Source organism: Orbicella faveolata, unplaced genomic scaffold (genome assembly GCF_042242905.1).
Source record: "Orbicella faveolata isolate gen_17 unplaced genomic scaffold, um_ofav_v1 contig_47, whole genome shotgun sequence".
Taxonomy (NCBI): Eukaryota; Metazoa; Cnidaria; class Anthozoa; order Scleractinia; family Merulinidae; genus Orbicella; species Orbicella faveolata.
In genome coordinates, this window is record NW_028301577.1 from 16,528,316 (window position 1) to 16,549,582 (window position 21,267).

Below are 21,267 nucleotides of genomic sequence, written 5' to 3' on the forward strand. Positions count from 1 at the left end.
ATCTTCTCAGGAAGCAATTTTGATCAGCGATTAAACATCAGTTTTATTATGACATAAATCATTAACAGCGGGACTTGCAGAAGAGTGGCTGCTATTTCTAGATATTAACATGACAGGAGAACAAAAGCTATTTGATATTTATGATTTGTTCCCAAACTGTGAGAGGACGCGAAAACGACAACGTATAAACTGTAAAGTAGCTTTCAAATAACACATCATGAAAATGGAGAAATTTAAATATTCTTGCATATCATAGAGATACCCAGAGTAACAGAAAGTTTCAGTATCTCATAGTGTGACTCCAGAGCCTTTTGGTGCCAGATATATGTACGCCATAATAACCCTTTATCATACTGTGACATCAGCCCTTCTAACTGGGATTTCGGCAAAATAGACCAGATGCCGTGAAAACCAGCTGCCGTGAGATTACGAGGAATACAGGAGAGAAACCCACTTCTGGACAACAGCCCAATCGGAGATGACCAATCGCAGCGGCTACGAAAAACCGTTCAACCAAGGCGAAAAACTGATTAAACCTCTCATTTCACATTATCATTTGTTTGCGATGAAGGATAAATACGTTCTTTTGTTTACCTTTTTTCAAGCGATGAAGAAAACCGACGTCTTCCATGACCAAAAAGACCGCACATCCTCTCGTTCGGGTTTTTTTTGCGACTAACGAAAATAAACGACTTAACGGCCACGTTGTTGAAAGCTTTGAGTCACCCAGTTTGTTATCGTGCAGTCATTCATGTATGAGAACAGCGTGGTGCACTTCTACAAACTTCAAGCTGTCTTCCAAGAATGATGGTAGAGGGGCATGTGAGTTGAACAAACACGACATCTCTATGATCAAAGAAAATACAAATTTTCACGAAAAAGAAGGTGTTACATTCGCCATTCTCTCTAAGGTAAATCGATATTATTCGCATTGCCGCTGTTGAGTGAATGAAAGAAAATATAAACACTGTGTTGCCCAGCTCACTTTATAATTCTGCTGCACATGTCTTAAACGTGCCTTAAAATATTTTTGGCGATATCGATCAGTGAAAAATATAGACCTGACGAGAAGTCCGTTACAGATATTTGTGCTGGTCCTCCTCGTCTCCCTTCAATGTCCACATCAGTTTCTCGAGTCTCTGACGACCAAATCAAATCAAGCCCTGAATCAAAGAATTTTGTGGAAACATATAGTTTATCAGGTTTATTTACGGAGCTAAAAATGGCAACAGAACCAAATTTTGGACACAGTTCGGTTTTAATTAACGAATTTGCGTTTGCTGGATGTGCAATAAATCACAAAGTATTTTAAGTCAAGGGTAAATGGAAGGAGAGATAGACTAAATTATTCTTAGTAAAATTTTGTACATTTTTATTCACCTAACGGGAGTGCTGTGAGGGAAGAATATTGCCCGAGATCTTTTTGGTGAGGTGGTATTCTCCGTCCACGATCCTCACCTACTAAGATCCACTCAAAGGCTATGGATCTAATGGGTAATGCAGTACGCTTAATAGGGTTGCAAGCTCTTGCCATGTGATAATTTAACATTAATGTTTTCACGTCACTGAACTTTAATTTGCAAACTCGACGACCAGTCATTATATGTGTTCTGTTCATCTGTCTTCGACTGACTTGAGTGGCTATTAATTATAAGTTCGGTGCACACATACACTTGTTCTAGTTAGATCGCGTTTTTATATTGCATACCTCGGCGTACGAATACGTGTACTCTGAGGCTATCTACGGAAGCTCATGGAATAAGGCTTTTAAAATTATCAACAGAATTGCTGTGCTCTTAATATTTTTTGTTTATTTTCAGCATCCATGCCAAGTCAACGTAAATAGCTATAGGTTTTTTTTTTTTTTTTCTAATTTAACTCGTTTTTGTTATGTCCCCGTATTAGTAGGGGAGTTTTTCCCCAGCTAGGTGGTTGATGACATTCTTAATAAAGTTTCCATCTATCTATCTATCTATCTATCTATCTATCTATCTATCTATCTATCTATCTATCTATCTATCTATCTATCTATCTATCTAAGACAACCCGTGTAAAGGCAACAGCGCATGTGTTCCTAAAGACTTTGAAAGAAACACATGCCACTGTGTTTGCAGACCGGGGTTTGGTGGGACTCACTGTGAAGGTACGAATATCAAGGTTTTCGAAAACGATGTAGTGTTGCCAATCTTGTGATGAGCTCTAACCCTCAAGGGTGCATAAGCTATTGTACTATTGAGTGAGCGTATTTTCCCGTTGCGGCTGTCAGCCGTTGTGGTTTGCTTAAAATCCTTAATAACGGTTTTTACCACACCGGAGCAAGAGTTCACCTAACCTTTAGCTAAACAGGGAGCTAAACCTGACTGTGCTAACAATATCCTTTTCTATACTTTGCCTTTTCAAAGCATGTAGGTTCGATTTCGAAGATGGAATCCATGACTGGAATAAGACTGGTACAGCGTTTAACAGCCAGCCGACCTATGGTGATAACCCTACAGCTCGGAACAGAGGACGTCGACAACCTGTCAATCAACAAGGGGTCTGGTGGATCGGAGGGTTTGAAATGTGACCCTCTAAAGAAACACCGGCCGGGGAAATTCAAGGAGACGGGCTCCAGGGTACTCTTACCTCCCCATTCTTTAATACCACGGGAGAAGAAGTTTCGTTTCTTACTGGCGCTGGCTGTGATCTACACACTATTCGTGCAGAGTTAGTCATTAACAATCAGGTAGGCATGTTATTAATTAAAACTCTCCTAATGAAAAATTTATCTTGACATGCTTATCACATTTAGGCTTGTTTCGATTGTGTTTGGCATCTTTTGAGCAACTTTTGGCGTTTGGAGCAACTTTTTGCGGTTCTAGCAACTTCGAGCAAATTTTGCCTTTCTGAGCAACTTTTAAGCAAAACATAGGTTTAGGCAAGACGTCAAATGAACCATGTGTTTTGTTCCGTTAGACTCAAGAATGTTCTTAAATTTTGCCCATATTTGCAAGCAACTCTTTAAAGCCAAGTTGCAAGCTTTTCTTTCCCGACCGCAAAATGAAGCTTCTAATTGAGCTTTCTATAAATATATCAAGAAATTTAGGTAGCAACGTTTGAAATTTAGGTAGCAACTCTTTGAATTTTTAGCAATTTTTAAACAACTTTTTAGCATTCCAGTGAGAAATTTTACTGCATTTTACGAGCACAATCGGGACAAGCCTAATCACAATTCGATTTTAAAAAATGGGAGCCACCGAGTTGTTTTGAGTTGTAAGCACTCTTAAGTGTGTTATTTTAATAATTAAAATTAACAGTTAAAGGCCGACGGCGCAGTGAATCTATTAATATTGCTGAATATTCACGAGCATGAGGCGGATAATTGTTTTAGTATAATTACTCAGGTGATTATAGAAATAACTAAACAAAGGATTGACCAAAAACTGTTGAATTTTCTTTGTCCACATGTCAAAGAACAACTACGCGTATAGATCACATGGCTTAATACATAACATGTTCAAAAACGGCAAGTGTTTTTCGCGCGTTTTAAAACGTTCTGCCCCTAGGAAAAAGCCGAAAAGGAAGCTAAAATTGTCTCAAAGTCAGTGGTAAATTCGGTTTGTTTTTGAAACCGTTCTGTTAGATAAATAAAGTATATAGATAAAGCGTTGCGAAAATTTAATAGTTGCTTTGATGTACTCTTGCGTATCGACATAAGCGATATTTTCACGGGAATTCAAATGATTTCTTTGTAATATTTCGCATAATTTTCACACCTTACCTTTGAAAAGTGTTACTCCGAACTTTGTTGTACGTTTTGTGTTTCTCGGAATAGCATTTTCTTTCCGTATATTCATTTCTTCTTCAGAGACATCGAAAAAGCGCGAGGCGGCCATTTTGAAAATTAGTCGGAGGTGAATATAGCGAAATATGACACCATTCTCGACCAATGAGAGCGCGAAATTTTCTATAATCACTCGAGTTATTATAATAATACGTTGTATTATTGCTATAGTTACCTGATATGCTATGTAGAATTATGTCTGAGCATGGGTTGTTGTTGTTGCTTTTTTTCTATGTTTTGTCGTCTTGCTTTGTACGTGGTGGGTCGATCTATTTGCCCTCTATAGCTGGCCAGGGGTTGTCTTTTGTAGCGCTCTCCCTCCCTCGGTCATAACGACCTAATCCAAGTGAGTTTGTGAATCAGTACTATGTAGTTACTGAGTATTACGAGTACAAGATTGAGTACGACTACGATTTTTGAATTTAAAACCATTGACCTTTCCAGAGCTTTCGCTCTTCATGGTGGTTTTGGGAAGAGAGGGTAGCGCATGAGATGAGATGGCTATGTGATGTGATGATGCGAAGCCTGAAAACTTGAATTGAAAAGTCGTTATCGTCGTACTCGATCTCGTGCTCAAATCCTAAGTCCCCTATTAAAACGCGTAAACCTGACCACCGCGTTGAGGTAAGTCTGTATACGAGGCAAGTGGCGTATCAGGCCGGAGCTTATCTCGGTTTCTGCCGCATGAGGAGAATAGGAGTATTTCTATTCCCTCCACCCCCAGGATGGGATGCTAGTCCATTGCAGGGTTACTCCCAGCACTAAGTTTGGCGGATGGTGAGAGGCATTGTGAGAGAAAAGTTTCTTGGCTAAGAACACAGCACAATATCCCTGGCCAGGGGTCGAACCGGGACTGCTCGATCCGGCGCAGGCGAGCGCATTAACCATGAGGCCATTGCGCCTCCGCCATCACCACGTCAATTTACACTACGAGCAGTTTCTCTTTCGCTTGGCCCGTCGTGCGTGACGCGAAAGAAAACCGCGAGAAGCACGCGTGTCTCGCACCCAGGATTTCACGCGGCCATTTTTTTTTTCTCGCGATTTATTTAAGGTCTCGCTCAGCTGCGTGTATATGTTTTGAATGAGGGCCTAACCATATATATCTGCTATTTTTGCAGGCTGTCAGAAGCGAGACCGGCAGTTGCAATGAGACAATGACTCGTAAGACTTGGGATGTCGATGCCTTTATTGGTCAACGCGCACGCGTAAGACTGATTGACGTCAGCTCGGCCTCATGGGGTCACATCAACTTCGACGTCTTGAAAGGCGACATTACGTGTGATCAAAACTAAAACTATTTTCGTTCATAGAGAAACTATTTACATTATTTATTTATTATCATTATTTACATGCAACGGGTCTCTTTCTTAGCTTGAAACATCCCTTCCCCAGCTACAATGCAAGGACACTCACCCTCGAACTTAACTTGATGGAAAGTGAATATCTCCCGTAGGCTGTACTTGATGGCTGGTTGAAACATGTTTGACTATCTGAATCCCTCACCTCGCCGAGCACCTCCGCCTACTAAAGGGGTTGATATCGCCCTGAAGAAAAAAATTATGGAAAGAACACACTCAGACATTTTTACTGCGAAAAAAGGAACAATTATAAATTTGCCAGCTACTAGAAATAGTTTTTAGAAATACCTATTCGTGCTTTATGTCCTGGCCGTGAATTCTGACAAATTTTCTTGTTGGGTGTCCTTGTTTCAAGTGGTTTGGATTTCGTTCTTTGTTGTCAATAACAACTGACAAATGAAGCAAACTTTTTTTGAGGCCCTGTCCACACTACGCCGAAGAAATTTGAAAACGCAGCTTTATTTCTACGGTTACGCCTACGTACCGTCCACACTCATCCATAACGAAATCGGAGCTTTTCAAAAACATTCTTCTAACGGAGGAATTTGAGAGCGACGGCTTTGCGTTTTAGTGTAAACGGAAAACATTTTGAAAACGAAGCTTTTCGAAAACCATGACATCACGCTAATCTTGAGATTTCCCTGTCTGAGTTTTCCTCAGACAAAATCCAAAATGTTCGGTGATTGTTACGTTTTCAAATTTCTTCGGTGTACTGCGGACGGAAAACAGTTGATTCGTTTTCAGAGTGAAAACACCTTTTTCTAATTTCTCCGGCGTGGTGTCTTAGTAAATGAATCTTGGTAAATATGACTTTTGGTAAGTCTAAAATACATTGCAGCGAAGTTTGCTACTTTTCTCATAAATAAGTCAAAGCTTACCGACCAACGGAACTGCTTAATTTGTAAATAAAGAAACTTTACATCCTTGAAATAAACCGAGTTCAAAAGAATAAAACTTTACCCTCATTGCTAAGTTTTGCTGCGTCGTTCACGTTTTTTGACGTTCCTTTGCCTCCCCAGTGCAGCTCCCCGAATGATCATGAATCATCTGAAGCCTGGCGTCTGACAGAACAAATTAATTTTCTTAAAAAGAATAAACTTTACATTGCCGAGTGGTTTTGCAGTGTAAATTATGAATTTATCAACATTTGCGGCGATTTGCAGCCCCGAGATAGTTTGCTGAGCTGTGCAATACAGCTTACCACCACTCGGGTAGTAGTAACAGCAATGATGACCGGCGGGAAGTCATTTACTTTACACTTTTAGACACACCCTGAATTACCACTAAATGATCGGTATCTCGTGATAGTTGCAGTCTATTTGATAGCATATGACAAGCACCAATACAAATTCGCATCCCTTCTAGCTGGACAGGGCTAATTGAATAACTGTTTTATTTAATGCTTCAATCCGGCGGACATTTCAGTTACATCTAAACGAAGCGGGGTTATAACAAGGCGGGCAATCTCGTCGGGTGTTGTTCACTTTAAGAGCTGAATGTCGAATGACAGGAAAGCGGGGTTTTTTCGAATGATCACCTCCAAATTTGTCTACATTCCGGAAAGTTGTGGCAAACGACGAAGGGTTAATGGGAAGTTTCGAAGTAGTGTACATGCCTTGTTTAAGTCAAAGGAAGCAACTGTTTATCCGTCTCCATCATCAAGACTACAGATTGTACAAGTGAATATATGAAAGATCATATTTGAACTGCGGAGAAAGATATGGAAACAATATTGATCATCGCTGTTATACACACAACTTAAGCAGTCGTGAAATTAAGCCTGAAAAAATTCAGGCTTGAACGGGATTCGAACCCATAACCTCTGCGATACCGGTACAGTGCTCTACCAACTGAGCTGTCAAGCCAACTGGGAGCTGGTCACATTGTGAGTTCGTAATATACCCGTAGATGGTGTAGATACAAGTGAGTATATGAAAGAACATATATTTGAAATGCAGAGAAAGATACGAATCCCGTTCAAGCCTAACGGCTCGTGATTTACAAGCTTTTCTCGTGTTCTCCCAAAATCCCGCTTCGCTTATTGCGCCCGTAAACCCATAGAAAGAGTGGTTTATTACTTAAATATACTGCCTACCTTTTTGTCGGCAATCAACTCTGCACGAACTGTCTTTATATCGCACCCTCCGCTAATCAGGTAAAAGATATATTTAGCCGTGATGGCGAAGCGCGGGGAAGCAAGAGTTCCTTGGGGTCCGTGTCTTTGAATTTTTCCGGCGGGAGCTAGTTTGGGGGGTCTGTTGTCGTATCCTCCAATCCACCAGTCCCCTTGTTGACTCGCGGTTGGCGACTAGAGACAACGCACGCAACGAAATATCAGATAATAAATCAGCATCGAGAATAACTAAAAAACTAGTGGAATATATATTTGACGAAATAGCTGGAGTGATTTCTTACCTTAATTTAGCCTATCTTGATAAAAAAAGGGCTGAAACGGAAACATCGCTTGCAACTTTCATATGTTGCGTGTACGACACATGGGGTGAAGACCGTGGAAAATTTGAAAATCTATTTGTCTTGAGAAGCATTTTGATGACTGAAAAGTGATTTTGTTGGAGGCTACTGTAAACTTTATTTTAACAAGGGTTTACTAAAAATTCCTTGAGGAGAGTCCATATTCTGCCACTGCTTGTTGGAAAAGGCCAAGAACAGTAGCTGCGGTATTCTTTGTTCCAGCCCTAAGATATACAGGAAATCTTGTGTATCCATCAACTCCACCATGCACTACAATCTTCCATCTGAAACTTAAAAATACAGGAGTCCATACTTTGCTGTCCTTTCATGGACTCTATCCTCACTACCAACAACTAGTCTCCTTCGTATCCGTTTTTTGGGTGTCACGCAACGCTTCTTTGGAGAGAGCGTTGCGTGACATACCTCCCACACCCCCCCCCCCCCAAAAAAAAAAACAAAAAAAAAACCGGCTGGAAAGGAGACTAACCAACAACCACCTGTATTAGAAACTAGGCGCAATAAATCTGAATAAATTTTATTTATAATCAATTACGAATAAGGTTCACCTGATCAATTTATGATTCCCGTCTATGTGCCATAGTGCAAGTGGCCCACTAACACAGTACACAGCTCTTGGTGTAAGAAATAGCCATCTCACTGCAAGTCCCTCCGGATCCGTTCTTTGCATGCATTCTCGGGTCTCAGCTGGGGCACATTTATATTGCGCAACACTAGCTGCGATTGGATCCTCCGACATCCCGCATTTGGAAAATCCCTATGAAAGGATCTTACAATGTTATCAAGGTCATCATCACTAATGGTTGTCGTCCTGTCGGTAATGGAGATATTGTACTCCCGCATACGTCTTTTTATGGTACTCTCACTCACACCAAGGGCTCTGGACATGTCGGGTAAGTTGATTTCATAATCGGCAAGATATTGTAGCTGCTACCGTGGAATCTCAAACCTAGGACGCCCAACCGTTCTAGGCTGGTTTGCTACTGCTGGGGAGGAATAATACCAATTCCGCTCTACCTCCGACAACATTCGCGTCACAGTGGCGAGTGAGGGTCGAACTGTATCAAACACCTGCATGTTGTCAGCAAGTCGAACCAAATGGCGAGAAATTTGTTCCAGTCGGAACAGAACATAATCAGCCACATCTTCACTAACTGTGTCCTGTTGAAGTCTTGTCAGGTGTCAGTATGGGATGTTACGTTGAGATATTTAAACTAAGTATTACGACATTTGGTAACTAATTACATTGAAAGTCAGAACATGCCGGACTTAAAATTCGAGAGAAGTCAGGAAACGCGGAGAATTTTGCTCAAAGGTCAAAATGTGCCGGATGTTATGATTTTAGTATTCAGGAAACGCGGAATGTATTGTTTCGGAGGTTAAAAGAGATGCGTACTGTCTAATTTCAAAGACAGGAAATGACAGACATTTTACTTAGCAGGTAAGGAAAGGTGGAAAAGTTAGTTTTTAATTTTGACCCTGAAAACGCGCCATAAAAGACAACTCTTATTGAGTTATTTTACGTCATTTATTTTTTTTTTTTTTGCCTGTTTCATAGCTCGCGTGCCGACTGATCTCTCTTGTTTCTTTCCTGTTTCTGCAAGCAGCAAACCAAAATGATAAACCATGAACTGATAAGCTTTTGTGCGCTAAAAGTGGTTGCTTTGTATATTTCTCGTATCTTCTATTTTTGGGCATTATACGAGGTGCAAGTTCCACATACCACCTTTAGAAAACCTTCTTCGTTTAAACAGTGTTTATAAGTTCCTGAGTTGCAAAAGTTTCTACAATAAGTGGGCCAAAGGAGCAAACGGATTTCCGGTTAAAATGTTCGCAGTGGCGTGACCGTTTATTGCAAATGATACGATACACGAGATTTTAGCAGAACACTGTCTTTCCTTCCCAACACGGACTTCCTATCTTCTTTTCCTGCTTTTAGCATTTTTGTTATAAACTCAAATAGAATACCGACAACGATACAACCGAAGCCGGTTCTACGGTTAACCCCCCCGAGGGGAGGGGGGAGGGCGGGGGGGAGGGCGGGGGGAGTCATTCTCAGAAAAATTGGGTGGGGGTGTACCGCCCGCTTCCCAAAACCCTTACCTTATTTATGACCAAAATCTGCGATATTCCCTACCCTATTTATGACCTGACCAGAAATTGGAAACCCTATTCATGACCTGACTGTTAAATCAAAACCCTGTTTCAGACCTGTGTTATAATTAGTTCCCTAGTTCAGACGAATGTTAAATTACCGTAAACATAATTTGTGAAGGGCTTTTGGTGATTTTCTTTTCGATAATGATGAAAAAGTAGCTTCTTCTTAAAAACATACGCATATGAAAGCTAGAGTGCAAAACCCATACCCTTTGGGGCCGCACATACCTATATAGCCCATATATAAGGAAGTACCCTACGGGGGGTTAACCATGCTTGCATTCTTTATGTTCACATATGGGCTCTAAAAGCATTTTGTTAATAAATTCAAGTTGTACATTTTATCAGAGTTCACCGTGTCCTTTCGTAATCTGTCAAAAGCGATTAACTCTCAGGCTGAGGCTTAGTATTCACAATAAAAAAGAGGTTGTTGCAAAACAACAACAACAAATACAACAAAAACCATGACAAAAAAAGTCAAAAAGGTGTATGCCATTATCGGCTGATCTGTTGTAACAAAATAAAAGTGCTTTACATCCTGAGAAAGAAATCAGGCTTTGCTTAATAATCTAACGACAAAAAAATTGTGAAAAGCTAAACTACATATGCTACCGTCAGTGGCATATAAAACCAATCCAATCATTGTATGTTACTACTTTTTAGTTTTTTCTGCTCGTTACGTAGCTCGCGGCTGACACATCCCATTTCCTTCCTGTTTCGGGAAGCAGCCCTTCAAGCGAAATTCAAACCAAAAAGATACATTGTAGACCATGATATTTTTAAAGCATGTGTGGACTCATGACAGTTCAGTGTCTCATATTATATCGCCTTTGGAACGTTTTTCTCTTATACACACCATTTGTACCTTTATATAATTTTTAGGTGGGCCAAAGCATTTCACGATTTCCGGTTCAAATACTCGACTCAAATCTTCTAAGCGGAAATACACTTCACTTGATTCCAAAATTGCAGGCTATTCCAGTATACGTGGAAACAATTTTGCAAGTTGGTGTTGATCTTGAAGACTCAGTGAATACATAAAATAATCTTCAATGAACGATTTAGTTCCTATGGGTTCCTCTTTCTATATAGATACGGAGGTGCAGTTTCCTCTCGGACTGTTTCCTACATCTAATATCTTCATCTTTGTAAGCCGGAAGGAAGGATGAAAAGGAAGAAAAATCAATTTTGTTACTTTGGGAGGGAGGATGTTAAAGCTAAGGTTTCAGCTATATAGTGTGAGGTTCTTATAAGCGGATGCCCTCAGGACGCAAAAAAGTGTCCGTAACTGGAGCTGGCTGCTTACGAGAATGGTTCACATAAGCGTCCACTAGAGGTTGCCATAGTTAAGTTAGTACAGGGGCCATGAGGTGTCTGACGGAATTTCCTTTTCAGTATCCTCTCACAGGAGTTGAAAAAAACCAAAAATAAAACCAAAAACAAAACAAAACAAAACAAAACAAAGGGAAGTCTAAATCGTAATCAAACTGTCCACGGCCGCTTACGATAATGAGTAAAATACAGAATCTGTATGGAAGTTCTAAAGGGGTTTTTGCAAACTGAAGCTGTAAGTAGAGTTCTCAGCGTACGAGAATCAGTCCGGTCAGCTTCCACTGTATTGAAGTCATTCCGAAACAGTACACACCCACCCCCCTCCTATACGTATATTTAATAGTCTTGTTATCTCGAGTGACGAAGTAAATAAATAAATAAAGACTTAACTCTGTTCACGAAGACTTTCTGGGTTATAGCTTTTTTGGTAACTCGGTTCGGCTGTGGCCTCACTAAGAATTTAAGTAGTAATAAACTCATTTTTGGAGAGATTTCCCGCATTTTGAGAAACAAATCAATCCTCTTTTCTAAGAAAATAACGAAATCCAAGATATATCGGGCGTAAGAGGTCATGTGGCGTAATGCATGTATGACGTCATAACCAGAAAACAATCTGTATGCTGTACCGTTGAGGCTGAAGGCCATTTATTTATGTTGATGAATTGTCAATGAAACCCCAAAGGAGTGGTAAGGGTGCTCACTAGTTTGAACGTACGTTTAAGTGCTAAAATTTCGGCAGTTGAAATTCGATCAACAGCTATCTCGATTAATCATTATCATTATTCTTGTGTTTTGTTTGTTTGTGTGCTTGTTTGTTTGTTTTTAATGAGTGGTCCTATTATGATCAGGCAAGACTGGAGTAAGCCTTACATTATTTAGTTCTTCGCCTAATCCGTCCAGCTTATTTGTTTTTCCTTGCCATTTTCTAGCCCATCGAAATTTCTTCGGCTATGTTCGTCCATGAGGTTCTCTTCCTTCATATTCAGCCGCGAAAAAGCTTGGGCGCTTTCTTGCCGGACACTTATAAAGCTATAAAGAAGTAATTTAGGGCAGTCATAAAATAGCGTCAAAGTCATAAAATTTATTTCCCACTCTTTAAACAGCTCACAAATACTATATATCTTAAAAGAACGTTGAATGACTTTAGAACTGATTCCCTTTAAATCTAACGGATTTAACTACGCATCGTTCTTTCCATTTTCTTCCCATTGTTTAATTATGGTATTGGACTTTGGAACCAAGCAAAACTTTTGTTTCAGTTTTATTCACAGCTAATGCCGCCTCTCAAATCATCAAAGTTGATGTGACCCCATCCACCAGAACTGGAGTCAACCAGTCGTACGTATGCGCGTTGATCAATAAAAGTCCCGACATCCCAGGTCTTACTCGTCATGGTCTCACTGCATCTACCAGTGTCTTTGTAGATAACCTGAAAGAGGCAGCTGATTTAATACACTGTAAATTTCAGGCTTTGCTCGTTCAAAAATACATACGTACGTGATATTTACCCGGCCTCAAGAGTCCTCATGGACCCGATGAGGATGAGTGCGTGAAAGTGATATTTAAGGAGCTATCCCTTAGCACCTAGTGCAAATTGTGCAAGCTCGAAATGGTCTGTGAAAGTGTCTATCAAAACTTGTATCTGATAAAGACGTTCACAGGCTTGGCTAAATATATGTATTTCGTTTAGGTGTTTAATTAGGTTGCTTTGTATTAGTTCCCATTGGGATAAAATCAGGCCTTTATATACCACTCCTTGTGAATATCACACCACTTGACGCCGACCACTTTACTCGAGGCTGTTTTTTCCTTATTGTTTATATCGTTGCTTAAAATAGCGTGTGACATTTTCTTATATTTTTTTGCTTGTAACCTGTATTCAGCGGCATGTCTCAGATTCTTGTAAATAAACTCGATCATTGCTGGCGGCTCCCTCCACTATTTGTTGTATCACTTGTCTCCTCTAATTATAATAGAACTGTTTTTCTATTCGGCTAAGCCAAGCGAAATAGAATAGAATTCGAAGACCCCTCTTTAAGACTACCTTTATTTCAAATTTTAACCAGTTGAGTGGACGGGTAAAGCCAAATTTGGACTTTCTTGACAGAAATCCTCTGTTTCGTTTTTATTTTTTGATTTTTTTGTTTACTTGAACAACATTGCAAAATTAGCAACTTTTTATATTGTAGCACATTTGTGATACACTTCCCTTGAATTTACGTTGTTTTCAAGTTTCTGAGAAACAATCGGACGGCGTCATGATCAAAAAAAAATTCTTTTCGTAAAGCGAGCTAAATATTATTTAATTTTGACAAGAGGGCACGGTAAGGGTTTAAATAGTGCCAGCGCGAGATTGTACCACGTGAACAGCGTCTGGTCAATGACGATGAAGTAGCTGATTGTAATGAAAGATACCATTATGCACACAGATTTAAAGTAGAAACATACTGCATATATACCTTGTCGTCGATGATCAGTTCTGCACGAATTGTGTTTATGTCACAGCCTCCACCAATCAGGAACGAGATGTAATGGTCCGTGAATTGTCCCGGCGGGAGCTGATTTGGAGGGTGGGTTTTCATAACCTCCAATCCACCAGTCCCCTTGTTGACTCGCAGGTTGTCCTTTGTTCCTAGCTGTAGGGTTATCACCATAGGTCGGCTGGTTATTAAACGCTGTACCAATCCTCTTCCAGTCATCGATTCCATCTTCAAAGTCGAACTTGCAAGCTTAAGAAAAATAATGAGATGCAACTGTTTTCTTTCTACTTCCAAAAACTGTCATTCCGTTAACCAGATGTTCAGTTTCAAGTACCAGTCAGCTGATCGATATCTACGTATCTTCATTTCGGTTCTGTAATTTGCACCTCTCGCGTTTGGTTTAATTCTCACCACAACATTACGGACCTATCTACTTAGCCATGCAAAGCTACGACAGAATTTCGTTTAAATCATGCAGTGCTTGCCTGGCAACTGAAACAGCTGTACCGGAGTATCATCAGCTAAGATTCACGTACTTTGACCGCGCTTCTGTGGTTTGCGGAGAAAACTGGAGCAGGGACCGGAGCGGTGGAAGTGAGTGCTCACCTTTCACCACTGACCAGTATGGCCCGGTTTCCATTCTGACCCGGTGTCATATGTGGGTTAAGTTTGTTGTTAGTCCAATTCGACTAAGATAGAGGATTTGCCTGAAAACAGGCTAGGGCTGATGTGGCTTCGTTTCTAAATAAATTTGTAATTAATCTTGCTCTTGCTGCATTACAATGCTAATATCACGTGAAAGCCAGAAACAAAATTCTATCCCGCAAACTTTGTAAAACCACGAGACGTAATTGGTATTAGGTTGAACATTGGACTATAACTTTATCACCTTGCACAATTTCGGCGTAGCAGTAGAAATATTTTTCTTTTTTGTCGTTGGCAGGTCGTTCGTTCGTTTGTTTCTTTGTCTGTTTGTTTGCTTCTATGATGTTAGCCTCACTTAGCTTGGGTCACGCATCACCTGGCCTTATGATCTGTCCTATTAGACCCTTTATTGCGCTTTGTTCTTTCTTCAAATCGTTTACCTCCTCCAGCAGCTGGTTGTTTAGATTGCACAATTCGCACTGTCCGTTGACAGTCGCAGAGAGAGTTACGTCTCCAGCTTGAAACAAAATAAGTAAAGAAAACATCTGAACAAAGACTCTCGCCATCATCTTGATCATGAAGACAAGTGATGCATTGGCCTCTGTGCTGTCGGACAGGAACTTTTTTTTTTTTTATTGCGATACTACATTTTATGTACAGTTTTACAAAAAAAACTAAAGTTACTTACATCACTATCTATCACTAATTATAAATTACAAATTAAAATACCAATCAACAATATAACAAACTTTTTTTACAGGAGTTAATTCTAAAAACCAACGATATTACTAATAGGGCCAAAAAAATAATAATAATAACAATAATACAACTAACAGATACAATACCACTACTGCTGCTAACACACTATTCTTACAACTGATGAAAGTAGACATATCTTCATCAGCGACATGAACCCGACCAGTCAAATCATTTTATGTTATTAGGCTGTGTCTCTTATAGCTCACGCGCTCGCTGACGTCACGAGCCACAAAGGTGAAGCTCATCATGTGGGCTTAAGGTCATTCCCCAGTATTGCATTGCGCATCCCTACTGCGCATAATTTCACGCGTGATTAGCGCGTGCGCATTAAAAAATGGCGGTTTTTTCTTTGCGGCTGGACCTCGCCATAGAGGTGAATCGTCATTTTCTCGAAAACAAGTACGGTGACCTATCATTTTTTTCTGTTGTGTTGAATTGAGTAATAAATTTCTCCATGTAAAATAAATATGGGCCAATTCTCAGTGTTGAGCAAGAAACAATCGTCGGAAACGTGAATTTAGCAAGCAATCGTGACTATAATCATCGTGCTATTGTAAGGATTTGTATCGGGTATAGACAAGGTGCTGTTGCTCCTAAACGAACATGGGGACTCCTAGCGGCCTCATTTTTATTTCCAAATTTAAGTCCCTACAATACAAACAGTCAATAGGCAAAGTTTGACAAAAATCTCAGTGCAGGTTCTATTTCAGTGGAATGACCTTAAGTGGTTTCATCACATGTTTCTCAAATATTTTAATTTCAGGTATCATGCAACACAATACAATCAAAATTTATTATGTAAAAGAAAACTTCAAAGGCTATCCCCACTGAGGACATTCCTTACTCAATGCATACAATCTAAATATGATAAAAATGTTATAAATACAATTATAGGTACAGTTCAAACTTATGACAAAAAAGCCTTCTCAGTCTACCTCTAAAAGCAATAAAATCATTCGCTTCCGCTATTTCCGAAGAAATCTTGTTCCTCTCTTTAATTATTCTGACGAAAAGAGAGTGAAAATCTCAATTTATCCTTGGTTTTGACTAGGGCTGCCCTAAGAAGGCCTTTTTTATTAAAACACGGTTCATAAAATTTCTGTTTGTATTAGTGTTTTTTCTAGGGCTTTTGTTGAATCGGCTATTTTGTGGTCACGCAATTTATCCCTTCGTAACGTTCTTCTAAGCTTGGTCGTAGTTCGAGTCACTAGTTTTTCATTTATTTTTTAATGATACAAAACAAATTAAGGAAACAGTTACAATTCTACGTACACGTTACTTACACAAAAACATTCATAACTTGTTGTGCATTAAAATATTCGTTAAGAGCGCTTACAACAATATTTAAAGTAAAATATTATTATACTGTTTATGTTACAAGCTTATAAGTAAGTTTTTGTTCTAGAACACAAAGGTACCCACTTACACAACACTTGCCCAGTGTACATCCTCTTCGTCAAAAAATTTAAGTATTAATTAAGAGCTCCTGCCTGTGAGCATTGAGAATCTTGCGACAGCGACTATTTTGGCACATTGCTCATATTTTGCCTCAAGATACCCTTTGGTGAGCTGATTTCAAAAATCATAATTTTAAGTTCCAGCACTTTTTTGTTTTTGAAAAAAATGCGAAAGTTTGAAAATGCGGTCAGAGTGCGTTTTCCGCGCAAAAGAATTCACCAAATAACACAGAAAGACGAAGCGTTGGTAAATTCTTGAAATTCAGTCAATTGCTGTTAAATTTTGCTCAGATATTGAATAGCTATTCCTCTTTACAGCTAAAGTTAAAAGATATGTCAAATGCTCTATTATTTTAAGTTTCAAGTCATTCAAAAAACACTTCCGTCGACCTATTAACGAGCGGCAAAATATCGGCTATTTTTGACTGGATAAAACCCTCTCTGGTACCTAATTATTTCAGAATCTAACTTTACAGCTGAAAAGATTTGTCTTTTAACTGTTATCCTGCCAAATCCCAAGGTCGGACTTGAACTGTTTCCCTTTGAAAAAACCTGGAATCTACGAACAATGTTCAGCACATCTTTCAAAATATTTATTTACATTTCGACGTAAAGAAAGACCGAAACCTCAATGTTCGCTGCTTTGTACATTTGAGTGACTGAATTATCGTTATTTCTTAGCAACTTACGAAATAAAACCCTAAAAGATACATTTATGGTGTGATTTCAAGATAAGTTGTTGTGGGAACACAATTTCAAAATGACATGGCGACCTGCTTTGTAAACATTATGGAAATGGTCGTCGCCTCTCGGATGTATTTTCAACTTTATGAATGCATTTCACATCTCTCCAAACAAGATTTGGTAGAAGATAACATCTCGTCAGTTTCTAACAGCGCTTAATTTACGCGCAATGGTGTACACTTACTTGTTATTTCTCATTTTCCGACTGGACTGTAATTTGACCTAATTTCACCTTTCACCTACAACTTCCCGATCCCACGCAAATAACGCACAGTCATATCAATATATTTCTAAAATAAACAAAAAATACGCACCAGAACCCGTTTTCCCATCTACTTGCTATCGCTCCAGCTTTCAGCTAACATTTAAGCATCCGTTGTAAGAGCCAGATGTGTTTGAAATCTTCCCGGAAGTTTATTTACGAAGTAACACAACAGCCAAGTCACGCGCACACCAAGGTGCGGTTAAATTATTGGCTACATTGAACTGGACCAGTCCTGTTGTTGGCTTAGCTGTGCCATTTTGTGCTCCTAAGTGTTTGTACTTTTCATATGCCACTTTTCCTTAGCTACATTACGCTACAAGGCAGGTCCAGTACTTGCGGGAAATCGAGCGACTATCCAGGAAACCTCGAGTGCGTTAGTCTAAAGGACTGCACGAGCGATGTCAGCAGTCATTTGGCAAGCTTCAAAGTAAGCGGGGATGAGGGTATCAATACAGAGAGGAAGTTGCTGTCGGCGAGAGCTTGTGAGTGGTGTCATTTATGCTATTTTTGAACCGGTAGTGCCCACATGCAGTCCTTGACAGGTTCACATCAGCACCAACTTCGAGGTAGCCAATCACTGCAGTGTGTTTGTCCTTAGCGATTGCACCAACCCAGACCTTCGGCAGCAAGCGATCACAGACACGACTGAAGACGTATGCGAGCAGTGCGAAAACCTAAATTCTACGCTGGCTGCCATTTCAGAAGCCGTGGCTAAGGCGCCGTTTCACACGGATGACGACAGAGACGAAGCTGCGTATCTTACCAACCAAGCCACGCTTGCCATCCAGTCATGGAAATGTCATTTGTTACGATCAGCACACCAAGATCAGGCTCGCCTAGATATCATCGATGCCCTCAACCAAGAAACGGTTTTCATTGTAAACGACTGGGCAATGAAGGTTTTGCCGCAGAGGGACCGAGCGTCGCAAGCAAACTGGTTTGGCAAGCGTGGTATTTCCTGGCACATATCAGTCGTATACCGACGAAGAGAAGGGGTCCTACAGTGGCAAGGGTTCATCCACGTCATCCAGTCACGTAGCCAGGGAAGCTCTGCAGTCGTAGCCACCATGCACCACGTGCTGACCACACTTAAGCGGGAGCACCCGGAAATCAGCACGGCCTTTTTTCGTCAGGATAACGCCGGGTGTTACCATTCTTCTCGTACAATCCTGGCGTGCCGACATATGGGAACACGTTGCGGAATTCGGGTGGCACGCTTTGATTTTAGCGATTCACAAGGCGGTCAAGGTACGGCAGATCGATTGGCTGCGTCATGCAAATTTCATATTAGGGCATACATAAATGAAGGGCAGGACGTGTGCACTGCAAATGACATGAAAATTGCATTGATTTCTCATGGAGGATTGGAGGGAGTCCGACTGGTTTTTATGGACACCATTGCCGAGACGCAAGACACGGCCCAGACAATAGAAATCAAACAATACCTCTTCAACACCTGTTATTACCAATAACAATAACTGCATTGCTACTTGTTTCTGGATTGAAATATAATGTGGATGTGTGTCTCATCATGTTTCAGAACCTAGTCAGAGCGGACTAGTGGCAGCATTTTCCCCGGAGGACTTCAAACCTTTATGCAACAAGTCGACCAAATCCACAACTCCCGAAGCCAGCACGGAGGAAATGTAGAATGTCAATCCAGAGGAGAGCAATAAGGTTGCTGGGGCTTATTCATGTTCCCAGGATGGGTGCGTGCGAATCTTTCAACGGGTATCGGCGCATGAAAAGCACTTGTCCCTCGAGAAATGCACACGATCACCTGAGAGACATACCGTGATAGATCTAGCCAAAATGGGTGACAAGTCCTCCCTGGAGGAGGGCGTTGGCGTATTACCGACCCTAAAAACCTCAACGCTTACCCAGGATTACCCTATTGCAGCTGCCAAGGAGGGATAGGCTCTAAGAACTGTCAAAAAAGCTTATCGTTTCAGCGATAAACAAAAGTCCTACCTTTTGGCTAAATTTCATATCGACCAAACAACAGGCCGAAAACTCGATGCGGAGGTCGTTGCTCGTGAAATGCGCCGTGCTCGTGGTGCTGACTGTCTGTGACTTTTCCAGTCATCAGAATTCCTTACAGCCTCGCAGATCGCTTCTTACTTTTCGTGTCTTAATGCTGCCGCTCGCCAGCAAGATATGGATGAGTTAGATATCCAGGCATCAGAAGAGAAGAGACAAATTTCCCTAGCGCCAGAGACGTGGCGGCCACAGCGAGACAGATCCAGCATCCCATTAGGTATGACCAGTTCGATCTTTGTTCAATGGCGAAAGGTGATACCTTGAAGATACTCAAGTCACCAACGCTGCAGCGTTTATGCGAGGGCCTGGGCCTAGATGTACCATAGCCTCTCGTGCGCAGGAGAGTTCCCTACATGGAATTACTAAAGGACATAACACAGAACTGTTCTTGTCAACAATGAGCAAACCCGACGATCCACGAGGACTGTACTGAGGCCTGTTTACAATAAGGGAGGGTACCGTATTAGTAGGGTTATCCTAGCCCGAGTTAACAAGCAAAATCAACTTTTGATTTCAAGCTCTTTATTATCCAGACACTATTTTTTTTCTTAATTTTAGAACGCGTTTGAAAGCAAGACTATAAACAATTCTGCTTAAGGAAATTCTAGCGACAGTAGCAACAAACATATCGAAAACTTTAGCGCCAAACAAAATATAAACAATTTTGATGATTAATTGTTGATCGTCAGCGTGTAGAACATATTTTGTTTTATGGAATTGAAATTAAGTTGTTCAGGTAGCCGAGTTGTACCCATCCGAGTGTTTGCAAGGACAACATATAACCCAGGTGCAAGGGTAACATTCACGCTCGGCTAGGGTTTGTCATCTTAGTATATTCTGGCTGCCTCATAAGCAAGCCGATACAAAACAACAAACTGTCGAGTGCTAGAGACTTTGACTTTAACTCTGGCATTAGGGTTACCCTTCCTCCTTATTAACAGACCCTTACGACGCCGACTACCCCCCACCCCCTCGCTTCCCGCCAAAAACAATGTGTAAAAAATGCACAGCAAAAGTTTGGCCACAATTTGTATTTTGCTTGTAAAATACTAAGATAACCGTGACACCTGGAAATAAGCAGGGTTGTATTCGATTTTACAGTACGTGAAAATACTGCTTACTTAAGCTCATCTGTCTGCTAACTCGACATTTTACATTGGCAACAGATATAGTACCCGTCTCAGTATGCGTGACTCAAAGGAGTGTTGCGTTACTCCGGGTCTCTCGCGTTTCAACAGCAAAACTGCCGTCATAAAATGTCAGTTATCCTTGATGGTAAAGGTACTTGATTCGAAAAAATATAGGAAAATATGGCTTCAGAGGCTGCATGCGGTGTCATTGGTATATATTGCGTTTGCTTTGGATTTGAATATAAGCTCCGCACGATGATGAGCCGAGTTGTTTTTTGTAATATTGAGCATAAAACTACAAGAGTCACAAAAGTTAACCTGTTGAGCTCCTGAAAATTGTCTTATAAAATCACAAATTATACGCTAATAAAGATATAATGCTGTTGTTTTCGTTGCAACTCAGTTCAGGAACGTTTGCGACTAGTGCCTGTGTACTTCTCAGACCAATGTGAAATCGACAGATTATCTGTTGACAACTGGTTTTCAAATTTTATTATTGTTTTAATTTTTTTTCCCACAGGACTCTTAATGGTTTCTAAATACTTTATCTAACTTTTGGAATAAATTAATTGTAAGGTCAAGCCAGA

The 21,267-nt window shown here is 40.4% G+C and overlaps 4 pseudogenes across 1 annotated transcript; 2 read left to right on the plus strand and 2 right to left on the minus strand.

Moving 5' to 3' along the window:
- The first annotated feature begins 1,490 nt into the window (after positions 1–1,490).
- LOC149097357 (uncharacterized) lies at positions 1,491–5,362 on the plus strand (annotated as a pseudogene).
- Positions 5,363–8,215: 2,853 nt separating this feature from the next.
- LOC149097358 (uncharacterized) lies at positions 8,216–8,971 on the minus strand (annotated as a pseudogene).
- Positions 8,972–12,221: 3,250 nt separating this feature from the next.
- LOC149097359 (uncharacterized) lies at positions 12,222–14,903 on the minus strand (annotated as a pseudogene). The gene is made up of 3 exons (XR_016204181.1): positions 14,662–14,903; positions 13,620–13,889; positions 12,222–12,589 (listed from the first exon to the last, which is right to left on the minus strand). The product of XR_016204181.1 is annotated as an uncharacterized LOC149097359 (transcript).
- Positions 14,904–17,266: 2,363 nt separating this feature from the next.
- LOC149097360 (uncharacterized) lies at positions 17,267–19,990 on the plus strand (annotated as a pseudogene).
- Positions 19,991–21,267: the final 1,277 nt, after the last annotated feature.